We start from the raw sequence: 23,238 nt of genomic DNA, 5'->3' as shown, positions 1-23,238 counted from the left end.
GTCATCACGCAGACGTCGCGGCCGGCGCTACTTGCAAGGGATTACTTTATTTTTATTTCTAAATTTTTTAAACAACGCATATTTTTATTTTTAATACCCTATGTCCTTCTGCTTGCCCTGAGGTTTTCAAAAATGTCTGGTGTTTTGATTGGTGGTGTACTTTGAGTTTACCTGGCTCAAAGGACACAGTTCTCTCTTTATAATAGTAGTATAGATATAGATGTAACGATTGAACTGGTATCAGACCTCTAAGGTTCTAACATGCTTTGTGAAATCCTGCCTGGAAGCCCCAGAACCCCCATTCCACCCCTTGTCACCAGGAAGTGTGGCATACAAACCCTACATAAAAGCCCCTTCCTAGCAGCCTTAAAGTAAGGTTCCCTAGTGCTGCAGTTTCGCTATTGCAGGTGCAGCTAGTGAACAAGGAACAAAATCGAGAACACCGGGGCACTGTACACATGATGCAGTCGCAAACATCCAGGGCTCAAGAGCACGCACTGCCTCACATCACCACCACCACCCCTACCGCCTCCCCATTTAAAACCACCATTCTATTAGTCAGCTTGTATTGGAAGAAGCTCATGGGATAAGCAATTTTAGAATATTAAGTCACTACCCATCACAATAAAGTGCCTAATTCCATCTAAAGATGGGCCTGAACACTATTTGCAAACAACCAACCCACAGGAGAGCCCCTCTGAGGAAACCTTGATCACCCTTTCCTGATCTCCAAATGAACACAGAGAGAATAATTCAGTTCAACGCTTTATTTTACAATAATGTGAAGCTGTGAAACGAGACAAGGTCTGGCCACCAAGGATTTCTTCCAAGAGGCTTCCTGTGGGAGGAGAGTCACCTACAAGAAAACAAGAGAAAGAACGTGAGTGAGGACAGCTATAGACAGATGTTGAAGCATCAAAAATAAACTAAGACTGAGATTTACTGTTTACTCCACCCTCTGCTGTAATCCAAACGGGTAAGATTCACCTCTCCACTGTAAGGGGAACGAAGCCCCTCCCAAGCACACCAGAACATTTAAGGGAAGCAGAAAGATGGAGCATGCACAGGTCACCGACATATGAGCTGGTTTTAAAATGCTTCAAACACACATGTATACATACAACCCCTTAGTAATAGTCACTCCTTGAAACTGGAGTGGACATGTGTATTTGTAAAGCGCACGTTCACTCGGGGGAATCCTGGCGCTGAACAGAGGTTTGTTACCCAACTCAATGGTACTCATTTTTATCGACCTCAGATGGATGAAAGACTGAGTGGACCCGCTGGGATTTGAACCTATGACCATGAGGTCAAACAGGACCCTGAAACAGACGCATTAGTTCACTGAGCCACCAGACTAGGCTTCTATTTATAGTTTCCAGGCCACCTTTGGCAAGCGGAGATTACAGCATCTGAAACCTGCATCATTCTTACGACGCCTACAACCCTACATGCAGACACCATTTAAGAATAACCACCTAGAATTTTTAAAGCACACAGCTACCTCCGAAGTGGTTTCCCGGCACTGGGGGCCCTTGGGAAGATAAACTACTGCCCAGAGTCACATGGTGCTGGGCTGACCTGCCGCTGGCGATCGAACAGTGAAGCCCGTGGTCCAGAGTCAGGCACCCTGGCCGCACCCCTTCATGGGATCCATGCAAGTCTTCTGCTGCGGACCATTTCTCTGTGGGGCCATGTTTAAAATTCCCCTTTCCTCCACTAACTAGACGGTGTAGGATGCTTTCTAAACACCTTTTGATCTTCACATATAACTAGTTTCCTTATTTTGCTGCAACCCCAGTTCTTTACCCAAGTGAAGCAAAGCAAATGACAGATCTGTGCAGGCAGTCAAGTATTCACTTTCCTCCTGGGTAAGTTCTCACAAGGAGAGCATGCTTTCACGGTCTTGGACACATTTATAGTCTGGACCATTAAACCCCTCTAGATACACATTCTTAACCACACCCTATTGCAGACCAGTAGATCTGCCAGTCACAGGCCTGGGGCAGCACATTAGTTAGTTCTCAGATACATTTGTGGCACAGTAAACTACTCTTACCCCCTTGATACACTTTAAATTCTCCATGCCCCCTGAGCAATATCGCCTCGCTGTCATTCTGCCTCCGCCTCAGAGAAAAAGGAGATCCAAACTACTATAACAAACCTGATTACATGCTTAACATACTTTTGTATTGTGCATGTTACATACACGTTATGGTTTCATAAAGTACCTTTTATAGTGCAGGGAAAGGCGGATGCAAAAACAGACTTCACAGCAAAGTGGACAACCGAGCAACACCAGGTCCGCTGCAGAAGACTGGTCCAAGGCTGTGGAAAACAGAACAGCATTAGGATCTGAAACCACCATGTACTCTGTTCAATCTGAAATGATAGTGGATTGTCTGCCAAGTTTTGTATCAATTAAGTCAAGGGGGTGATGGATTTATCAAAGTAACATAGCAAGAGCCAAAGACTTCAGCCTGGACAGCTCCAGCTTTTGCCCCACTCCAAGGGAGGCACTTATGGTTCTAGGGAGTGGATTTCACTATGCAGTCACTCAAGAAGACAGACGGGGGGGCGGAGGGGGGGGGGGCTCTCAGATACCAGACCCTGAAGTGAGCGACTGAACCAATCTCTTCAACTTCCCAGCCGACAGAAGTACTTTTGTCAGTTCACCCCTTGGGGCATTCCAAGGAAAACAAGTGGCCATGTGGGAGACCCACCTGTAGTGCCACGTTCCGCTAAATTTACTTTTAATTTAGTCACTTAACCGCATGCGCGCTAGCGCAATTCCGCTCCTGTGCTGAGATTTTAAAACCGCACTTTACGTGACGAGCTGGGCTAGTCATCAGTGTGCGAGGAGGCTACGCCATGACGAGCCCAGCTCGTCATCAGCGTGGAAGGGGTTAAAAATGGTGGTAAGGAAGCAGAAACTAATAAAAGGTGGAACATACATAAGACAGACTGGGAAGAGGCCCTAAGGCTGGTTAGCAACTATGTAAAGAAATTACAAAATGATATTTGCAGGGGGGTGGGGGGGGGGGGGGGGGGAGTTAAGGGCACTGAGCACCCTAACAGGTTTGTATTCAAATTGTGATGCAAACAGACCTCGGCAGCTATCCCCTCTTGTACAATAGCTGGGGGTAGGCAGCAGGTACCATTAGTAGCAATGTACAAGTGCTAGATCCACCATATTACGTTGACGATGACATTAGTAATCACAACTACTCTGACGAGGCGCTCGAAAGGGCACATTTGTAAGCTCCCTCCAGTCCTTACTGCAGCCTCCAGTCTCCACCTCCCCAACTCCCCTGCTTAACTTCCACCTTAGTCCTAAGGAAGGATAAGCACTCATTTTATTCTTATATCGATTCTATATACATACCTTACAAACCCAGTGAAGAGTAAGAAAATATCATATAGTCACTAATGTGGTTTACCCTGCGAAATTTCCTTCAGCATTAATACCATTTCATAGAAAACAAACAGAATAACTCTTTACCAAATAGATAGTTGTAGTTTCAACTTTAATCCTGAAAAGTAGCTCAATTTGTATTCCACAAGGTTCATAGTTACTCTATATCTCAAACACCCTTTTAGGAATGTACATTAAATGCAGTCAGGATCTATACACAAGTTCAGTGAAAACATGCATTTTCTGGTACACTTTGCATTCCTCAACTTGGATTTAATATGGAACAGTTAAATCATTGCCAATGTAATTTTTATTGCACACAACACAAGCTGAATTCACTATGCAATATTTTGTGTTTATTTTATGCTCATTTCAAATACCTTTCCTTAAACCGTTCCGTGCGGCTGTCAGCCATTGGCAAAAAACACAGTTATACAGAATGTAGAACAATGTCATACATTCACCCCAGTGGTGCCGCATAATCGCAGCCACCGTTAAGGTGTTAAAACAGGTTTCACGGTAGTTACCATTTCCATTAATTGACGTACATTGTGTAAACCAATGGCTTACCCGGAATACTGCAGCTTGAGTTTGATAGGTTCTTAGCAAACATGTAGGCAACTTCACCACAATCTGCGCTTCAGGAATTGGTGCAGCACTGCAACACAGAAGGCTGCTTCTATAGCGGTGGGTAATCTGCAATAGATAGCAAGGACAAATGGTACAAAGCTCAAGTGGAGAATCCAATATCTTCAGGTGGGAAAAGGGACCGAAATATTTGGGCATACGGTATCAGCAATAAAGCCTTCCAGTGTCAAAGGCAGAAGCTCTTGCTCAGCCATAAGGGGTTCTCCTCCAGTGACTGGAGTAGATTTCACTGCGAGATGCCCGAATAGAGGCTTTCTGTACGGCCCTTGGGTGCCAGAATTCAGGCTATCTCGAGAGAGGTGACAGACCGGGCCCGATCCCTGCCACCCCTCAGTTGACGTCAGCACTGCAGCCGGTTCACCCAGTGGGTTACCCCAAATTGTAAAACGGGGGCCCACATGGGGCCCCGGCTGCAGTGCTGAGGTCAGGCTTAAAAAGAAAGCCTTTTCATTTTTGTAATTTAGTCATCACATAATAGAAAGAAAAGTAAGAAATAAGAAAGTGAGGATACAAAAGGACAGGAGACAGACGAGAGGCTGGATAACTGCTGTAACAAAATGTGAAAATTCTATTGGTACTTAGTGGGTATCACAGCTACCCATCTTAGTGGTACTCAACAACCAATGTATTTTGCATCCAAAGATGGATGCAGAATAGATCAACACTCCCCATCCCTCATGGGAGGCTAGTAGCTCAAATGCAGGACCATGTACCCTTACATAGCACATGCAAGTACTGCAGTCACCATGTTGAAACAAGAGTAAGCATTAATAACCACTGCAAATATAAGCAGTTCACATGGCAGGTCTAAGCTCCATATATGGTCATTCACAAGGAGCCCAGGCAACTGCCATTTCCAACCCATGTAGACATAGCCACCACATTTGATTTATAATTGATACAGATGCCCCTGGGCATCTTGGCGCTAACAGTTACTAACTTTCTCCTATTTTGTTCTTGACCCGTTATTGCTGGCTATACGACTCTGGGCACTTTACCACTGCCAATCAGTGCTAAAGAGCATATGCTCTGTGTAAATTGTGATCATGATTGCCAATCTGTGATAACCAATCATCGATTGGCATATTTGATTTACTGGTAAGTCCCTAGTAAAGTGCACAGAGTGTGCCAGGGCAGGTAAATCAAATGCTACTAGCGGGCCTGCAGCATTGTGGTGCCACCCACTGGAGTAGCTCTGTAAATGAATCTCAGACCTGCCAGTGCAGTGTCTGCATGCAGTTTTAAATCAGCATGTTGACCTAGCAAGGGCACCCACTTGCCAGGCCCCCAACCTTCCCTTTTCTTAGATGTAAGGCACCCCTATGGTAAGATCAAGGTTCCCCCATGGGCAGGGTGCAGTGTATGTAAAAGGTAGGACTTTTACTGGTGTGTGACATGTCCTGATCGTGAAATACAGTAAATTTTGTTTTTCACTACTGAAAGGCTCAGTCCCATAGGATAACATGCCAGATACTTTGTAACATCTACAAGTATAACTATCCATTTGAACAAGATTGAGAAAGTTTTGGCTCTTAACTCAGAATTTAATACCACATCTTGTTTAACCCTTCTGTGTGCCTCTGCCAGTTTGTGGATTGACAGTGTGGATTTGGAGTGACAGGGAATGTGCACTCACTGTAGACAGCCACTAGGGGGGGTTTGAGGTGTGCCTGGCCTTTTCTAGAGGACTCAGAGCTGAGCTAAATAGACGTTGGCTGCATTTCGAATATTGGGAGAAGTCTCCCTTGTACAATGCTAACTCCACCCGCTGTGGTCACAGTGCGGACAGAACTGGTTTGGACAGGGAACAGAGTCCCTTGCACAAACATAAGACAAAATGGGGTATACATAGACCTTCAACCCCAGAACTTTAGATCACTTCTGGACTCAAGAGTAACCTTTGCCAAGTAGAAGAGCTGTGAGAAGGAATACTGCCCCTTTAATGTGTGTGGTTGGCCTGCAGTTGCTGCTTTTGCCAAGAAAAGGCTAGACTAGAACTTTCCAGTGAATCTGCTTGAAGAATTCACATGGGCATGTGTGTGCTGGCCTACTGTCGGTTCTGAAGTCTCGGGGACACAAATAAATCACCCCCAGCTCCCGTAACTATTGCTGAGTTTTGACCATCCAGGAGGTGCCCGTTTGTTTTGGGACTCTTGAGGTTTTTCCTGCTGTTGGGAGCTGGAAATAACTTGAAACAAACAAGAAAACCTGTCTCCGAGGCAGTCAGCGATGCCACTGCGACGCATCGACCTGCACAGAGGCCAGGGGCACTGCTCTTGAAGTACACAACGCATCGGAGCTCTGATGTCTGCATGGATTGTATTCCCAATGCAAGTGCTCACACAGACTCCATCGCCAACACCTGCATCCTGTTTTAGCGGCACGATGCCATGCAGTCAGACTTCGTTATCCAATGGTACTGTTTGTTTGGGAGTCCGTGTGGCTCCATGCAAGATTCTGCACACTTCACCTCATCAACACCGTACTTTGGATTTATCGCAGTCATGACGTCTAAGAGCCCTAGGTGGAGCCATTTGCTTTCTAGGAGCTTCTTTTTTTCAGTAACTGTTCTAAAGTCATATCTGACCTGTATGTGGAATCTTTAGCGTTTGTCTTGAGTTAAAAGATACTTTCTTTTCTAAACTGGTGTTGTCTCATCACTTATTGTGTGTTTTGAGAACAAATACTTGCCTTTAGGGATAAGGCAGTCTGCTTGAGACAGACTGCTAAGGGGGTGAACCCCCCCCCCCCCGCCAGTCTTACCCTGACTAGAAGCAAGGGTCCCTATTCGGACAAAAGTACCTATCTCTGCCAATTAGAGACCTCCATTACTAACGCTGGTCAGATTGGATTTTAAAGGTGCTTAGACAGTTGATTCCAAAGTAACCCGGGGGGGGGGGGGGGGGGGGGGGGGGGGAGGACAAACGTGCCACCCCAAAAGACCATCTTGATTTTTGGAACAATGACAGTTTTGGAAGTTGCAGATTACAGCAGTCTATTAGGAGAGTACCATACAAATTTCTTTCAGGTACTCCAATACGGACCCATAGAGGGCTTTATGCACCAAAGAGCATGAAAAGCCCCTTTTTTTTCCTACTAGTAGCCAGTGAAGCTCCGATCGGACACCTGAAACAAATTTGAACTTTTATATTTTCTTAATAAGGTGACCCGCTTTGTCCTGCAGAGTCTGAAGCATGTTTAGAAAGCATTTTTATTTCCAAATAAAGGGCCTTGCATTAATTAAATACTGATATCACTGATGAAATGTGAAACTAATTTCTGCCAATCAGAAGGAATAGAGGGTAAAACCTTCCTCAAAGTTCTCAGCAAGAAATAGAAGGTCAATTTGCTAGTCTTATCCACAAATGATAAGTCAGACTCAAACATTAATACCAAGTTCCTAACCTGGGGCACTGACACATTGGGGAAAGGGTTAGGACCCACCAAGATAGATTCCGTAAGGATCCTCCCCAAATAGGAAAACTTATCCTAGTTCAACTTGAGGCAACTGCCACTCAAGCTACCAATTGCACACATGCATCTCCTAAAATAATAGTTGACCCTAGTCAACATTGCTGGAGATGCACTACAATTTGAGTGGTGTCAGCATAAGACACTGCGGCAAAGCCAAAAGAACAAATCTACTGGTCTACAGGGGCCACGCACATGTTAAAAATAATTATTCAGTGATTACCGCAAGAGGACACCACAAGGCAAAGAAAGATGTAGATGTACTCTCCAAGAGCCACAGACTGCTCACCACTGGTTAAAAAATGAGGAGAGAAGATAAAGGGATGAACCAGTGATGAACCAGTGATCCCAATTCTGCTAGGAGCTCCAGCAGAACCGCATGGGTCCTTGTCAAAGGCTGCAGAAAACCAGTACCTCCAAGTTCAGATGAGAACAAGGTTGAACTATGGCCAACTCCATATCTAAGCGGCGGATATGAGGAAAATGGTCGTCCGTATCAACATAACTGCAAAGGAAAAGCGCATGTGAAAGTAAACTATCAGGTACTGCTAACAACTTGGCCACAAAAGCGATGGGCAGCTTGCGGGCGACGGACAGACTGAAGAGCATGGTTTGGTAGCTAACACCAAGAGGCAGGCTTCAGGTGCAATAATGCAGGTGTAATCCTACGGTCACACAAATCTTAAACCATGCAGCTCGGGAAGACGATGGCCTTGCTAGAAGACAGTGGGTCTAGGTCTGCAAAATAAACCAAAAGATTGAAGCAAACCACTGCCAGTTCACTAGGCTTAAGCAGCGGCCCATATTCTATTAGGCAATATCCCCATCGCTGTGCAGCAACATTAGATTCTAGCCAAACTTAGCATTTAGAGATTAGAGTGAAGGCACACACCAGGGTCAGGTGCCCACGAGTGGCAGGACAGTAACTTACTATGGCTAGAACAGTAGGGAGTGGAAGTAAATGAGGCAACCCCACCACAATGCAAAAAGGTTGACAACTAAGAAGCTGAAAACATTTGCGACAGCTGCTTGGCACCAATAGAAGCCGCGCCATTGTTTTTTCATTACGAGAGCCGCTGCGGAAGGCTACGGCTGCAGCGCTCAATTCTACAACCAGTTGTGGTTTTCACAGAGAAAAGCACAGGTTCCCCTTCAGCCTTAAAATCAGCTGAAAGGCAGAATTTAGATTATAGGAGCAACTGTTACAATAGGACCTGGCCATGAACAAAGGAGTATGGCCTAAAAGGTGTAATATGGGTAGTACCATTCTTTCCCCCTCCACTCCCTCAAAATTTAGATTTAGGCCACAGCAGCTGAGGAATTAGCAGAAGGTGGAATCCATACTGTGAACTGAGAGAAACATAATAGGGGTGCAAAGAAGTGTTTGAGGTGGGCCGGCTTGCTCACATGGGTGGTGGTTTAGTTGAAATCAGGTTCTCTGATAAAGGCAGGTCACGATGAAAGGTGCATTGAACGGTTTCCTTTGCTGTATGTGAGCAAGCTCATCCACAAGCCAGGAAGTAAATAGATTCCCATTCCCGGATCTGTTCTTTCAATGGCGTTTCCCTTGCCTCAAAAAAGTTAGAGATGAAAGAGGGCTGTTTTTTTGGCCTAAACAGATTCGTAGGGGGCACAGAATGTTACAAGGGCAGAGAAGATTTGGCTCTTATGCACCCTTCTTTATTTCACATAGTTCTATATAGCGCGAACTTGACCCGAATCGGGTATGAGCGCTTTACAGATCACCAGTTGAATTACATGAGGACACATTTATTTTTGTTAGGCACGGAGAGATTAAGGGATGTGCCCAGAATCACAGGATGTTGAGCGTCATTGCAGAGACTCGAACCCAGTTCCCGAGGTTTGAGATCAACTGCCTTAACCGTTATGCCAACTCGTTAATGAAGTAAGTTCAGAGATGGCCAGGAATCTAGGACAGGAGGGAAAGAGGTGGTAAAGAATACACTAGAAGAACCAGCTGAGCCCAGATTACTCAACTGATGCCACTCAAGTACAGATGGGACGACAAACAACTTTTATGGAAAGTTGCAGTTTAACGTGCCTCACAGTATGTGCTAAGGTGCACTAATGCAAAGCCAGTTTCTGCAGTTTGGATATTATGCAGTTTCAAGGCCTCCAAACCCCCATTGCCTTCCTGGGTGAGCATAGTTGCTGTAGTAGATTCACTCTGCATGGGTCCTCCCCATCAGAGGATATGGACTGGTTGACAGAGCCATACTGTAGTCTGTAGCAGAAGCAGCCTTTTGGGTGTACAGTGTTGGCCACATGCATCAGTACCACTGTTACCAGATACTCAGGACTACACTACTTATTAATGAGATCACCTCATTCTTTCCTGAAAATGTTCTGAAGAAACCCAGGTAGAGCAATTCAGCAATGCTAGCTATAAAACCCTGTAAATTCAGATCCCAGGACTGGGGAAATTGTCTCAGTGGCCATTGCCTGGTTTCACTGAATCATTTCATTTGGAGAAATTAAAGTCCTGCGCACACGTGTTTCGTGGATGGTCCACAAAACCCACAGGGAAAACAGCAGAATCTAATTTCAACGAGGAAGAAGCTGCTCTCGAGAACTAGGTAAGTACTCCATAACCAGGACTTCCATCAAAGGCCTGGCAGCCATTGAAACTAAAAGGCTTGGAAGTTCAAAAAGGCCAACTTTACCGCAGAGTGTTAACATGTTACGCTGCACCTCTGCAACACCCTAAAATAGAAAAGAACAAAAAGTTAGAAAACTTCAGCCAAAACAGTCGTTCAAAGACATCTCCATGAGGGAGAGAGGCACAAGCAAATGAAGACAGGAATTCCACTTCTGGTTAAGTTTGAAAACATGCAACAGCTGCATCAGACTATCAAACCCACAGCTGAGCCCACCACACTGACGGCCATCTTCAAGCGACTCAGACTAGCGGGCAAAATGGCACCCACAACAGCCCGCCACCACTTGCAAAGGTCAAATATACTCACGGATCTGAGGAGAAGCAGGGGACAAAGAACCAGCTTCAAGCCTGTATGGAGACAAAACAGACACTGCAAAGAACTCTCTCTGTAAAGGAAAGACATGAAACCTCCACACAGCGCTCGCACTGGAAGCCAAGAGCACCCGCTCAAATACAGAGCAATGTGCCCCCTACACACAACCTGCAGTCACTTGTACACATGCAAAGCAGGACCAGCACCCCGAACCGAGGAATATTTCTCTTACCAAAAGCCCCTAAAACATAACAGAACTAAATTAAATGCACGGATCTCGCAGCTGCTTCCCCAGGAAACCGCAGAAGCCAAAGACTGATATCGGAGGCATTATCTTCCTAAATTCATAACAGTTTCTCACCCTTGAAAGCAACCCCCGCCCCCCAGAAATGACACGTCCTCTACCTGAACTCCCAGCACTCCAAGCAGTCAGTACCCTTTGACAACAATTGCAGAACCCCCTCCCCCCATTCACATTTTAGCTACATCCCAAAAATTAATTTTGGTGCCTTACCCTTCGAGCCAAACTCCTGGGCTTCAAGAATCAACTGGAGAGAGAAATATACACACCAAAACAGCATTACTGCACAATATAAGCTTGAAACTGACTTCACAAACAGCAAACGTACCCCCCCCCCCTCTTAACACAAATTCCAAAGTTCCTCTTTAACACCGGTCCCAACAACATGCATTGCAAAATCGGAGAAAGCAACCTTTCAGTTTCGATCATCTGCATTTCAGATAACCTCCGAGATTCGCTCTGCTTGAGTAGACACAGCTGCCTTGTAATTGTTAAATTAGAAATTAACCAAAAATACGTACTTGATAGTGTTTCGTGTATAATTATTATTTTTTTTAATTCTCGACAAGTCATCTAACCATAATTACACCAAATAGAAAGATCGTTCTTTCCGAAAAGGTGGAGGAATGCATCAATGGAGAAAACACGCACATTGTTTGACTCCACAGTACAAAAACTCAAACATTTCACCTTAAAACGCCCAGGGTTCAAATACATAAAAATCAGTTTAAACGTTTCGCTCAGAACAAATTAACGTTTACAAGATTGTAACGCATACAAAAAAAAAATGCAATAATCAATTCTAGAACTTCAAAATAAATTAAGGGCAGAGATTACCTGGTAAAAAAACATCTTCAGATAGATGAAAATTAATCTAAGAACTTCACAATAAATGAAAAATTTACAAAATACATAAAACAAAATGCACCACGAACGCTCGTCAACTCACCTCCTCAAAACAGTTACATGTCCAACTTTCACCCGTGTTCGCCTTCGATAGAAAATAAACAAACTACAAAACAAGCATTTAACAAACTCCGGAATAACCCATAAAAGTCAGAAAAGAAATTCAACTCAGCAAAACAATTAAACACTTGAACTGAAAAAGTACATACACAATAGAGCAGAAAATCGAAAACCATGAAAACAACTATACAAATCAACGTACCGGCATGAAAACAGCAGCACAACCCAGGCCCCCGCTTCCCCTTTTTTAAATGAATAGCACAGGTGCTGCATTTGGTCACGAGGCCACCTTTGGAAACACAAGAGGCTCTTCAATAATTAGAAGCCACGCCTTTTGCGGACAAGTGACAATCTCATGGCCAATCCAATGCGTCCCTGAGATCTTGACGGGAGCTCGATGGGGTGGACCCAGGTGCGCAATCCCGGAGACATTGATTGGGTCCAGAGTGGGACAGGGACTGTGATTGGCCACGTGGTATTCGGGTGATGGAGCAGCTGTGTCTTTATGTCCTGGAGGCTTCCGGGTACCAGAGGGTGGACAGGGAACAGCCCCGGAAGTGGAATTCCTGCTGCTTGGAGTAGTCCCGCCTTGTCACTATGGACCTCTAACTCAGTTAAAAAGGGGCGTGTCTCGTTCACAATTTATTGACTGGGGGAGTAGCCCTGGGGTGGAGTGAGAATAAAGGAAAGCGGATGAACAGGTTTGGGTTATCAACTTCCTCTATTTCATGAGCCCTGGCTCTAGCTGCCTGGATTTTCCTATGGCACTCTAATGCATTATGGGAGTTGTAGTCTTGGTTCACCAGCATTGCACAGCCCTGAGCATGTCGGGTTAAACACGCGTTGTAAAAGGAAAGCTAGGCGTGCATTCATTGATGGGTAGATGAGTGAAAGGATGTGTGCAGAGGTGTGACAGGGTGGATGGGTGAGTGTAAGGATGGCTAGACAAGGGTGATGGAGGATGATAACAAATTATGAATGAGTGAAAGAAAGATTGGATGGCTAGAGTGGAAGGCTGGCTATATTGATGGAGTGGGTGGATGAATGAAAGGTAGAATAAATGGGTTTGCTGGATAAAAGGTGAGTGAAATGGAGGATGAGAGAAAAGGAAGATGGTTCAATGGATAGAGTAAAAAGGATGGATGGGCGGAGTACAAAGATGTTTAAAAGGATGGATGAGTGAAAGGAAGGGTAGATGGATGAGTGAATGCATGGATGAGAGAAAGGGTAAGTGGATGAATGGGGTGAAGGGTGGATGAGCAAAGCATGAATGATTGAAAGGATGGATGATGCGTGGAGAGATATGGAGTGCTGGGTAAGTGAAAGGATGGAAACGTTTGTTGGATAGGCTTCAAGATGGATGGATAGGTGTGGATATGGATGGGTGGAGGATGGACAGAATGGTGACAAACAATGTTGGATGGAAGACGAAATATACAGGTGGAAATCAGCGGGTGACTTGAAGGATGAATGGATACATTCTTGGATAGAAGAAACAAGTAACCTCTTCTAGGGAGGGTCGAGATGACTTGTTTCGCTTGGTGCCATAAGGGCTTTGGTTCAAAGTGGGGGGTATTTTAATTGTCTAGCTTCTCCCTTGATTTCAGGTTTAGAAATATCTATCAGATCGAGGTTTTCTTTTGTAGCGGGTGTTCCAATCCCCAGGCAAGATGCGGTAACTTTCCAAAACAAGTTTCAAGGTTGACGCAATACTCACACTTGGAACAGTGCGTTCTTGGTGAATCAGTCTTATTACAAACAGGAACACCTATGGGTATGGGGCAGCACTTTTATTGTGCCTCGGTCATGTCCGAGAAAGTGCCTTAAAATGAGTAGGTACTGAGTAGCTGCACTTCATTAATTTGAAAGGGAGAGTACCGGCACTGGTGCATTACTTGTAATGGAAGAGTACCAGCACTGGTGCAGTACTTCTAATGAGAGAGTACCAGCACTGGTGCGTTACTTGTAATGAGAGAGTACCAGCACTGGTGCATTACTTGTAATGGGAGAGTGCCAGCACTGGTGCATTGCTTGTATTGGGAGAAAACCAGCACTGGTGCATTACTTGTAATGGAAGAGTACCAGCACTGGTGCATTACTTGTAATGGGAGAGTGCCAGCACTGGTGCATTGCTTGTATTGGGAGAAAACCAGCACTGGTGCATTACTTGTAATGGAAGAGTACCAGCACTGGTGCATTACTTGTAATGGGAGAGTACCAGCACTGGTGCATTACTTGTAATGGGAGAGTACCAGCACTGGTGCATTACTTGTAATGGGAGAGTACCAGCACTGGTGCATTACTTGTAATGGGAGTACAGGCACTTCTTGGTAGCAAACATGCTTTTTTGGTAGTGAGTACATGAATTTCTACTTGTTTTTCTATATTTCCATTTTCAGCCCTGGTCCTATGGCTCCCCTCATGCCAGTACTGTGACTCCTCTGCTGATCTGCTAGTGCACTGGGACAGTCTTCTACTGTACCTCGCACCCTTTCAATATTCACTCTGGTCTCACACACAACTCTACCAAACGTCCCCAGTCCTGACGTAGTATCCCGACCCATCAGCCGTACCTGTACTGGGACCAACGTACCTGCCAGTCCAGTGCTGGAACCCCGCCCTCCTCCACCACCACTACTACCCATGCACCTCAACGCTAGTCAGCTGCTCCAGTACTGAAACCAGCCAACTGTATGCTACTGACCTTCAGTACCTGGTGCTATTCTGCAATTGACACCATTAACACAGAGATCCGTACTTTGGAGGACATCGACTACTATAAATTCAAGCCTGAAACTACAAAATAGTATAAAACCCTACCCCCAATACAAATTAACTCAATACATCATTTACTTTTCTTGAAATATATAATGCTTAGAATCACTGTAGGGATCATCCCTCTGCCTGACTCCAAGGCTTGTTGAATCTAAGATGCTGCCCCTCCCCCCAAGCGCAATCTCTCTGTTGTTCCTGTTGCCTCCTCCTGCTATCGATCTGGTTGTCACCTCCCTCGTGCCATTGTCTCACCCTTCTGCTGTTGCCCTTGTTCCCAGCTCTGGCTTCGTAATACCCAGGTAAAGGAATACCTCTTTTTACATGTTCACCCCCACATTTTTGGACTGATGCTGCTGGTTTTTCAACTCTTAGGGGGTCATTAGGATGGCGGGCGGACTTTGCCCGCCCGCCATACTGACGGGGAATGGGACCGCCCGCCATAAGGGTGGGGGTCCCGGGGGTGGTATTAGGATGTGCCCGCCACAGTGACGGGCACATCCTGTATTTTTAGCATTGTGGCGGGCGGTGCTCTCTGCATCATTTGCATTCACAAAGGGCCAGGCACCGCGCGGTGCCTGCCGCTTTGTGAATGCAAATGAAGGGGGGTACCACAGGTACCCCCCGTGCTCACCCCCCTACTCACCTTCACTCTGGGGGCCCGCACAGTTGATGGACAGAATGCAGAACAATGTCAAACATTCACCCCAGTACAGAGATCTGTGCCCAAATCCGTCGTTTTTTTGCACACCACACCACCCCAGTTCAGACATGGCCATATGCAAATCTGTCTGACCCTGTGCCTCATGGGAACAGTCCAGCCCGAACTGCCAAGCCATGCCTTCCCTGGACCGGAAACAAGCTTCCGAGGACTGGTTTCTGGCATTCCAGCCGTCTTCAGTCCGGCTTGCTTCAATCCAGTGGTGTGGAGAGCATGGGACACACGTCTGAGCATGCCCATCCCACTCAGGGTGACAAATGCAAAAACCACAGTTGATGGACAGAATGCAGAACAATGTCATACATTCACCCAAGTACAGAGATCTGGGCCCAAATCCATCGTTTTTTGCCGCCATGGAAAGGCATTGAAAAATGCCCATGATAATATGACTGGCGGTGTCTGATAGACACGACCACCATATTATTCCTTTTCCGCCCCGGCCGCAAGGCGACCGGGGTGGAAAAGCGGCGGACAGTCTTTCCGTCCGCCGTGGTCCCCCCGCCATACTAATATGGCGAGGGGGGGGAATCGAGAGATGATGGCGGGCGGATTGCCCCCGCCAGCCGGGCGGGGGCAATCCGCCCGCCATCATAATGGGCCCCTTAGAGTGCACTGTGGTGTCACAAGGCCCGTGGGGACATTGTCTTTTTTTTAATTAACTTAGCATGAGCACGTTGCAGCTTGCCTGCTGCTTTTGCGCATGTTAATACACATCTTTATTTTTGCAATATTTTAATGATTATTTCCACATGAGAACTCATCGCGGTGTTCACACTCTGCATGTTCCTGGGATTTTGAATGAACATTATGTGCAAGGTTGAACAACAATGCCCCTCGTTATTTTGTTCTGGCCAGACCTTAGACAAAACATACCAATGCAGCTATTGTTTGGACAACGTACTTTGCTTCTTAGTTGGGTACACGGATTAGGTAAGAGACACCTGGAGAGAGACCTTTCCAGGGAGAAGAGCGAAACAGCACCTGTGATGTAGATCTTCCATCTATAGGCTGAGTGTTGGACAGGCCACATGAAGGGCCGCTCTCCCCCGGCCCAACCAGGCCCGAGCCCGGTCACGCAAGTACCACACACCACCATTGCACGTCCTCCGTCCCCCCCAGGGACCCCTGCCCTCGAGCATGTCGACCTCGTGGGTCCGATCCACTGCCGGCCCACGCGCCCATCCTGGGGCGCCATCTTGGACACTCCACCACGAGGCCGCCTGGCCCCCGATCGACCTCAACCCTGGGCCTGGCCCGGCCTCAGACACCCCGGCACCACCATCCACCCAGGAGGTGAGCGGGCTACTTGGCAAGTCAATGGGAGAAGGAGGTGTCGATGGCTCTCCCCCGCCAAGTGCCGCTCGCCCATCGCCTCCCCGGGCGCTGGCTCCACCCCCCTGCTGGGTGTCTGGACTCCCTCATCCCGGACCTCCCGACCTCCAAGTGCGAGGGTCCGGACATCAAAGCACACCAGCCCTATAACTGGGGCAGCTCCAGAGCAGGAAGGCAGTTGTATCTTGGAGTCGAGAGACGCAAAGAGGAACTCATCCTAGACGGACTACTGGCGCTGCCGTAGCTCTGTCTTGTGCACCATCGTCCTGCCTGCCGGCGCTGCCGCAACCTTCGCAACCTTCATATCCTTCATCGTCGTCGGGACCTGCTGGCGTGGCCGCGGACCGTTTGTAACCGTCATCTTCACCGGGACCTGCTGGCTCCGCCGCGGACCGTCGTTTCCTTCGTCCATCTCGGGACCTGCTGGCTCCGCCGCGGCCCGATCATCTAGAACGCCGAGCTCGAGGATTGAGAGCTATATCCATCTTTTGGTAACAAGACTGTCCCGCTACCCCTTTTCCCAAACCAGAGACCAGAATCGAGGGGACCCCTGAGTCCAGACCTCCTTGTATCATTTCATCGTAACTTAAAGAATTGCCTATAAAGTCTCGTTGAACTTTAACCTTGTGTCGTGTCCGTCTGTGGGGGGGAAGTTACTTGTCTGTACGATCGCTGGAGACGGCTCTCTCCGGAGACCTCTCCCCTTATTCTCGGCCGACCCTCCCGGTCCGTCTAACATTGGTGGCCAGCGGCGCGATCCGAATCACCGCATAAACGTACAGAGAGTAGCTCACCCCACGACGAAATCACAATGACAACTAAAGAAAGCGGATCAACCGAGAAGTTCCAGATGGAGAAATTGGATGAATACAGCCATCGTGAACTAAAACAATTCTGCATCGAACTAGGTATCGCTACCACCGGACTAAGTACCAAAGACGATTTTAAGCATGCCCTAGAATCTTGGGCAGAAACCGGGGCTGCCGGAACCCCCGATCAAAGCACCGCAGCAAAAACCACCACGGCCCCTGAAGAGCGAAGAACGGGTCTCTCGCAAGACGAGATCCAGGAAAGAGAAAAAACCCGACTACACGAGCTGGAAATGGCCCGACTCAAAATGGACGTTGAACTTAAGTTGGCCGAACAAAAAATCAACTTAGAGCACCTGCGTCTCCGAGAAGAAAGAGAGGAGAAACAGAGACAAAGGGAGCTCGAGGAAAAGAAACTGACGTACGAACACGAGCGGAACCTAGCTGAGATCAACCTACGCAAGCAGAATAAAGGAGTAGGGGTGCCCGAGCAACCCCACACCCCAGGGGCAACAGAGAAAAAGGTACACATCCCCAAGGATGTCGTCCGAGAATACTTCCGAGAGGACGACATCCAGCAATGGTTTAAGGCCTATGAAATCGCTATGACTGCACACCGGATCGATAGAAGCGATTGGGGAGCCGGTCTATGGGGGAGATTCCTCAATGAGGGCCGCGATGCCCTGCTACAGCTCCCGGACCACCAGATGACCTCCTATGACCATATGAAAGCTGCACTCCTCACCCGCTATGGCCTCACACCCGAGATGTACCGTCAGAGGTTCCGAGACTGCACCCGCATCCCGGGTACAACTTGGGTGGACTATGTCAACTACTTTAGCCGAGCCTTCGAGGGCTGGATCAAAGGAAGCAACGTCACAACCTACGAACAACTGTTCAATCTTATGGTATGGGAGCATCTGTCGAACAATTGCTTCATTGAACTCCGCCAGCACCTCCTCGACAGCAAGTTAACGGATCCCCGGCAGCTCGCAGCCGAAGCTGACCGGTGGGAGATCACCAGAGTGGGCCGGAATGGGTCCTACGAACAGAACCGGAACAACAATGGTCAGCACCGACCCAGAGGAGGAGGAGGGGGCCAAGGACGCGGAAGAGACAACGGCCCGGTCGCCCCCGCTACCAACACCACCCCCCCGGCCAACCGGGGCAGCACCCCGGCGCGACCGGGATACCGAGCCAATGTTACGTGCCATCGATGCCAACGAGTCGGCCACTACGCAAACGACCCAAGCTGCCCCCAGTACCAGAGCCCAAGGCCCCGCCAAGTAGCCGCTGCTGCTCTAGGGGAGGAACAGATCACAGAGGAACAAGAGGAATATGAAAAAGAGCATCAAGAATGGGAGCCAGCCGCCATGGCTCTAGCATGCTTAGGGGGGAAAGACATGATCCCGCGGGTCCCCCTACCCGCTAACACCCAGAAGTACAGCCAATGGGTGAGCATCAATGGACGCCGGGCCGAAGCCCTCCGTGACACCGGGGCCAGTGTAACAGCCGTCCGCTGTCACCTGGTGACCCCAGAACAGTATCTACCGAACATTCTCTGCCCTGTACGTTCAGCCGATAACTCAGAAAGTCTGTGTCGGATGGCCTGCGTCCCCTTCGAATGGGGAGGGGTCTCCGGCATGTTGAAAGTAACGGTCCGAGACGATGCCCCCGTAGACTGCCTCCTGGGGAATGACCTTGAAAGCTCTCCGTGGGCAGCCGTAGAACGAAGAGAACACCTGGGGATGTTAGGCGTCCCGGACTGGGCGTGCGTCACCACCCGGTCCATGGCCGCCCGTGCCAACCACCGCCCAGAAGAACCCGAATGGCCGGCGCCACCGCCTCCGGTCGCCCCAGCCGAAACCACCGACCGTGACGTCCCCCCCGAACCAGCTCAACCTTCCGACCTCGCTAACCTCGACCAGTGGCCTCAAGAGGGGGGGCCCATGCAAGAACAATTTCGCCAAGAACAGAAGACCTGTCCCTCCCTCGAGGGACTCCGCCAGCAAGCGCTCGCCCAAAGCGCAGGGGATACCTCCGGAACTCACTGGGTCTACTGGGACAATGATCTGCTGTACAGTGAGCAAAGAATCGCAGAGCTGGGGGCCAGCCGAGTCCTAGTGGTACCACTCCGTTTTAGAGACTTTCTGCTAAACCTGGCCCACGATGTCCCCCTGGCAGGACACCTGGGACAAGATAAAACCTACAGTCGCCTAGTGACCCACTTCTTCTGGCCCAAAATGAGGAACGATGTACACCAGCATTGCCGATCTTGCCCCACGTGCCAAGCCAGTGGAAAGAGCGGCCGCAAACTAAAGGCCCCCCTGCAACCTTTTCCCGTGGTCACCACCCCGTTCGAGAGGGTCGGGATAGACATCGTGGGGCCCCTGGACCCGCGCACAAAACAAGGCCATCGATTCATCTTGGTGCTAGTGGACCACGCCACCCGCTACCCTGAGGCTGTTCCCCTGCGGACTGTGACAGCCCCGGTAGTCGGCCGGGCTATGATGGGGATCTTCTCCCGTGTGGGCTTCCCCCGAGAAGTCGTCAGCGACAGAGGCACGAACTTTATTTCGAAATATATGAAATCCCTCTGGCAACAGTGCGGGGTTACCTACCGATTCACGACCCCCTATCACCCTCAAGGGAACGGACTCGTTGAGCGGTTCAATCGCACGCTAAAAGGGATGATCGGGGGGTTGGAAGAGCCCCTCCGTCGCCAGTGGGATGTGCTGCTGCCGTGCCTCCTCTTCGCCTATCGGGAGGTCCCCCAGAAATCCCTGGGCTTCAGCCCGTTTGAACTGCTATATGGACACCCAGTGCGGGGGCCGCTCAGCCTAGTCAAAGAAGGCTGGGAGATGCCTCCGCTAAAGAACCCTCCAGATGTCTTCCGGTACCTCCTAACCCTCCGCAACCAGACCCGGCGGTTCAGGGAGCTGGCAAAAGCCAACCTAGAGGCCAGTCAAGAGGACATGAAAAAGTGGTATGACCGGAATGCCTCATCCATTGAATTTGAACCTGGCCAACAGGTATGGGTGATGTCCCCCACCGAGCCATGCGCCCTGCAAGACAAATGGACGGGGCCCTTCAAAGTAGTCGAGCGCAAGGGCCCTGCCACCTATCTCATCGACATGGAATCTTCCCGGAACCCCCTCCGGGTCCTCCACGCTAACAGACTGAAGCCCCACTTTGTGCGTACAGAACTCAGCCTCCTGATGGCCACAGACAATGGGGCTGAAGAAGACTCCGAGCCCCTCCCTGACCTCCTACGGACTCGGGAGCAAGACGGCTCCGTGGATGGGGTCCGACTCTCGGAGGCCCTCACCAGAGAGCAACGCCAGGAGTGTCGAGTCCTCCTGTCACAGTTCGCCAGCCTGTTCTCCCTCACCCCAGGTGTCACTTCCTGGTGTGTGCACGATGTGGACACGGGGGACAGCCCCCCTATCCGCCACCGGGCCTACCGCGTGCCAGATCGGGTACGGGCCTGCATCCAGGAAGAAGTAGCCAAGATGCTCACGCTCGGGGTCATCGAGCCCTCAGACAGCCCCTGGGCCAGCCCTGTAGTACTGGTCCCCAAAGCAGCTGCCCCCGGCACCACACCAGAACTCCGGTTCTGCGTCGACTACCGGGGCTTGAATGCGGTCACCAGAACAGACGCACATCCCATCCCCCGGGCCGATGAACTAATCGACCGCATGGGAGCTGCCCGCTACCTCAGTATCTTCGACCTGACGGCGGGCTACTGGCAAATCGGCCTCACACCCCGGGCGCAAGAACGTTCTGCCTTTTCCACCCCCGATGGCCATTACCATTTCACAGTCATGCCCTTCGGCATGAAGAATGCCCCAGCAACATTCCAACGGCTCGTCAATCAGGTCCTGGCGGGGCTCGAAGGATTCAGCGCCGCCTACCTAGACGACATCGCTGTATACAGCCACCATTGGTCCGAGCACCTCCACCACCTCCGAGCAGTGCTGCAAGCCCTTCAGCGAGCTGGCCTCACGATCAAGGCCAGCAAGTGTCAAATTGGGCAAGGGTCTGTAACCTACCTCGGGCACCAGGTGGGAAGCGGCCTGGTGGCCCCTCTGCAGCTAAAAATTGCCGCCATCCAGTCCTGGCAGCCCCCCATCACCCAGACCGAGGTACGAGCCTTCCTGGGCCTCACGGGCTATTACCGAAGGTTCGTGAAAGACTATGGTACTATAGTGGGGCCCCTCACAGAACTCACGTCAAAAAATCAGCCCAAGAAAGTCAACTGGACCCCAGAGTGCCAAGCTGCATTTGAACAATTGAAAGCCGCCATGTGTTCCGCCCCTGTGCTCCAGGCCCCCGACTACAGCCGGGAGTTCGTCGTCCAGACGGATGCCTCCGACCATGGCATTGGGGCAGTCCTGTCTCAAGTGAACACCGAAGGCCTTGATCAACCGGTGGCCTTCATCAGCCGGCGACTCCTACCACGGGAACAACGCTGGAGCACCATAGAGAGGGAGGCCTTCGCTGTGGTATGGGCCCTCAAGAAGCTCCGGCCCTACCTTTTTGGCACACACTTTCGGGTACAGACCGACCACCGACCCCTGCAGTGGCTGATGCAGATGCGGGGGGAAAACCCGAAGTTACTACGCTGGTCCATCTCCCTACAAGGTATGGACTTCACAGTTGAACACCGGCCTGGGCCAGATCACGCCAACGCGGATGGCCTGTCCCGGTTCTTCCGCCTCGACGAGGAGAGTCCCCAAGAGGATGGGTAACTCTCCCCGCCTTCAGCTGGGGGGGACGCATGTTGGACAGGCCACATGAAGGGCCGCTCTCCCCCGGCCCAACCAGGCCCGAGCCCGGTCACGCAAGTACCACACACCACCATTGCACGTCCTCCGTCCCCCCCAGGGACCCCTGCCCTCGAGCATGTCGACCTCGTGGGTCTCTCCGGAGACCTCTCCCCTTATTCTCGGCCGACCCTCCCGGTCCGTCTAACACTGAGGTACGGGGTCTGCTGACAAAGCCCAGAGATCTTCAAATATATAATAATACTGCTTCGAGGGAGGAAAGGCGCCCCTGGCTTTTTATGATGACATCTCCCTTCATGATTTATGGACTCGCTGCTATGTTGACTATATTTCTATTATGCATTTTCCTGCTGGTCGTGGCACGTATACTGCATGTTAGGGTACATTAGTTAAAATAAATATTTTAAACTATTTTGTGTCTCTGTCAGATCCTATTGTGGATGAGTACAAGAGTGTGAGTGAAAGGGTGTGTCTTGTAACCGCGATTCCTGAGAGATCTGGGAGTGTTGTGTTCTGGGGTGTCTCATCATTTGCTTCTCTGCGAGTGAGTAGGAGAGCAAGTGAGGCACTATAGCTAGTCGGTCGTGGGCACCACTCCCCTTAAGGATATATGTAAGTCTCCACTAAGGAAGTCCTATAGAATCCTATGGCAGGGAGTTATATATTTTTTTAACAGGGCATATAATGTTTAATATGTCTTAGCAGAAACACTTCCAAATTGCTGCTTTGCTGTGGAAAGGTTAGGAGCCCAATTGTCTATCAAAGTGTTACTGGCTGGCATCGTAGCCCGGCTAACCTCTGAATGGGACTACCCAAGAGAGTCGAATAAGGTATCAAATTAATTGTGGCATTAAATCTGACCTGATTCCCAGATTTAAAGTCACTATTAAGGTTAGCAACGTTTAGAAAGTTGCTCTTCTGCACTCCAGCTAGTACAGTGGCCCCAAAAAGGCCCCAACATATTTCTGATGGCCTGGGGAGTTGTGTGAACGATGCCCAAAAGCAGATAACACAGGGCGAGGT

At 49.3% G+C, this 23,238-nt stretch overlaps 1 long non-coding RNA gene across 1 annotated transcript; it reads right to left on the bottom strand.

Moving 5' to 3' along the window:
- Positions 1-754: 754 nt before the first annotated feature.
- On the bottom strand, positions 755-11,800 carry LOC147673235 (uncharacterized). The gene is made up of 6 exons (XR_015302505.1): positions 11,042-11,800; positions 10,522-10,562; positions 10,219-10,258; positions 3,986-4,111; positions 2,232-2,328; positions 755-856 (listed from the first exon to the last, which is right to left on the bottom strand). It is a non-coding gene; the product is annotated as an uncharacterized LOC147673235 (long non-coding RNA).
- Positions 11,801-23,238: the final 11,438 nt, after the last annotated feature.

The sequence above is a fragment of the Lissotriton vulgaris genome, chromosome 12 (genome assembly GCF_964263255.1).
Source record: "Lissotriton vulgaris chromosome 12, aLisVul1.2, whole genome shotgun sequence".
Lineage (NCBI taxonomy): Eukaryota > Metazoa > Chordata > Amphibia > Caudata > Salamandridae > Lissotriton > Lissotriton vulgaris.
This window is presented reverse-complemented; position numbering and strand designations above follow the sequence as displayed.